Source organism: Petaurus breviceps, unplaced genomic scaffold, assembly GCF_028583685.1.
Source record: "Petaurus breviceps papuanus isolate PSGF00001 unplaced genomic scaffold, PetGlider_PUasm1.0 190, whole genome shotgun sequence".
Classification (NCBI taxonomy): Eukaryota; Metazoa; Chordata; class Mammalia; order Diprotodontia; family Petauridae; genus Petaurus; species Petaurus breviceps.
In genome coordinates, this window is record NW_027185810.1 from 6,578,862 (window position 1) to 6,579,290 (window position 429).

Below are 429 nucleotides of genomic sequence, written 5' to 3' on the forward strand. Positions count from 1 at the left end.
TTCTTTCTTTCTTTCTTTCTTTCTTTCTTTCTTTCTTTCTTTCTTTCTTTCTTTCTCTTTCTTTCTTTCTTTCTCTCTCTTTCTTTCTTCCTTCCTTCCTTTCTTTCTTTCCTTTCTCTCTTTCTTTCTCTCTCCCTTCCTTCCTTCCTTCCTCCTCCTCCTTCTTCTTTCTACTTCTTTGTGATTTCCTTTTGCTTCTTTTTCTTTTCCTTTACTTTCTCCTTCTTCTTCTTCTCTTTACTCTCCCTCTTCTTCCTCTTCCCCTACAACCTCTCTAAATCCAACCTTACTTTCCCATCCACCCTCCAAAAATGAGGATAAAGAAATCCCTTGTAACACAGGATGTGACACATTTTATTTCTTTGGCTTGCCTATTTTGTTACATAGGCTTTTCTTTTCTTTTTCCAACGGGAGGTGAAGGAGAAGATG